Here is a 2,481-nt window from a genome sequence, read left to right as displayed (position 1 = left end):
TTATGGTGACTGCCCACGATATTGTTTCACAGTGGTAGTGCACCTACAATACTTTAGGCTAAACGTGTTTAGGTTCATTGGGTGGTTCTAATTAGTTCTCTCATGAATGCAATATATTGTTAAACAGTTTAAAACACTTATGACTTCATTGATAACCGAAGTTCGAAAACGTTCAAAGTGTTTGACCATACGTATCACACAATTTCAAGCTGTAACATAGGTCCAACAGTAAGTTGTAGCAGAAACATGGTGAGCACAAATACAAGTATGCACCTTGTTCGATGAATACGAATCCGGCAGTTCTTACACTATCAGTGTTTGAGACCACTGTATTACAGACTAGAAATATACTGTTGCTGGGATGCAAATTTTCAGTCTCTCATTTGCTCTTCCCAGCACTCTTGAGAAACGAATTTTCATATCCATTTACGAGGAAAATCACTCTCTGAGTGATTCTGTATCTTCACAGTGGAAATGACTTTTTCTTCTTCTCAGTTTAGTGCCCTGGATTAGGATATTGAACAAATCAAGATGTTTTGCATTTTTGTATTGTACTCTCAGACAATGTTGTATGATAATGTTATACTCCTGCAACACTGTAATACAATGTGCAAACATCCTCTCCAGATTTTTTAAAATTTATCAGCCATTTCAGGGATACCTTTTGTACAAGTAGTGTTGGTAGTGCTTCAAGAAAATCACAACTGTAAGCATTTCTCTCTTCATCATGGAAAACCTGTATTGAGAAGCAGTATGTATACAGCCTATGTGCATGATCACTTGCTTGACCTTGTCCTGAGACTGTAATAGCACTGCTGCAACCCCACTATCCCTAGCATTAGTATCCAATAGAAACTCACCATCCTACCATAGATACACCAGGATGGATGCTTCCACTAGAGCATGATTAAAGCAAAGGAATGCATGCTCACACTCCTTGATCTATCTGAAATGTGCATACGCTTTAGTGAGAGTAGACATTGATGTGGCAATCTTGGGAAAATTGGCCAAGAAATGTCAATAATTTGACACAAATCCAAGGAAATTTCAAACTTCTAGTCTCGTCTCAGGTTGGGCCTGTCTCTTACCACTCTTATAAGATGAACAAGAAATACTACTGATGTGCACATGATCACACTCCCCACGTTTCAACTGCAGTTCATAGCCCCTGTAAAACATACATACGAGTGGCCTACTGTCCATGGGTCAGTTATGGCCTGCACTGGAAGAATTTCCAAACAAAACTCGACTCACCTGTTGCACAGGCAAAGATAAAAGAGAGCTTCTGCAGTACACCCATACCAAGTATGCCAATGTTAGACCTGAGGTCTACAATTAAAGTATTTTTCTATGATTCATGTGGCCTAGATTTAGTTGGAGACATGCCTTTCCATTCACAGTCTGCTACTGTTTGCCAGAATGAAATCAATTTTCACTAGCTGGAGTGGCAGTTTCACTCAAAGTGCTTAATATAAAGTGGTAATCATCAGGATCCCTAAAGCTTCTGTGTCCATCAGGAACTTCATTGACCTAACATGTATCCTTGCAGGCGTATAACAAGGACCACCAAGCCCTGATGGATCATTGGTTATAGGCAAATTCTTGCCAGAACCTTCTTATGGAGAGGTACATTCTTTCATTTCCACTCCCTTGAGTATTCTGAATTATCTTGCTTTGCTTCTACTACAGGCATGCGTGGACTTTGTACAGATCTCTTGTGGACAAGCCTGAATTTTTTTCAGGTGGAACAGTCTGTTAATAATAGAGTGCCATCTGGGAGCTCCATACTTGGATGAATATCAGCTGTCAGTCCTGGAATCAGTGAATGACGAGATGTAGATCACATCTTTTCCATGATTATCTCCTATACCTCTCTTATTCCTCATTGCCTTTGTTACTTGAGCAAGACAGCATACCAACTTACAGTTAGGTCACTGACAACATGTTATCTCTTCAGATGAGTCTTACTTCTAGCTTATTAAAACTGGTGGCATAGGATTATCTCGACCAGGAGGACATTACAAGATTGTCATGGCCAGCAAAGTCTCCGGACTGTAATCCAATTGAGAACTGTTGGGCAGAAATGAACCAGAAATTTGCTAACCACGACCCTAAATCAGCTACTGTATCTGAGTTGCAGCGTTTTCTAGTGACAAGTTGGGATGAAATCACGGTGGATTACATCAATAATATCATCAACATCATGCCACGTCACTTTGCGGAGGTTATTAGAGTACGAGGAGGGCCAACCAAGTACTGAATGTTTAATATGAACTGATATAAGGTTATATACGCCCAGTATAACAATTTGATGTCATATTTTGTCATTATATATGTTTTGGTAAGGTTTTGTTGTGATAAGTGAAAAGCTGTATTACACACCTTTCTATGTATATCTGATAAAACTGTTTGCTGTTCTAATAAATCGTTCATGATGTCCATAGAACCTGTCTCATTATACATATTACACATGTAGAGACG

The sequence above is a fragment of the Limulus polyphemus genome, unplaced genomic scaffold (assembly GCF_000517525.1).
Source record: "Limulus polyphemus unplaced genomic scaffold, Limulus_polyphemus-2.1.2 Scaffold3808, whole genome shotgun sequence".
Lineage (NCBI taxonomy): Eukaryota > Metazoa > Arthropoda > Merostomata > Xiphosura > Limulidae > Limulus > Limulus polyphemus.
This window is presented reverse-complemented; position numbering follows the sequence as displayed.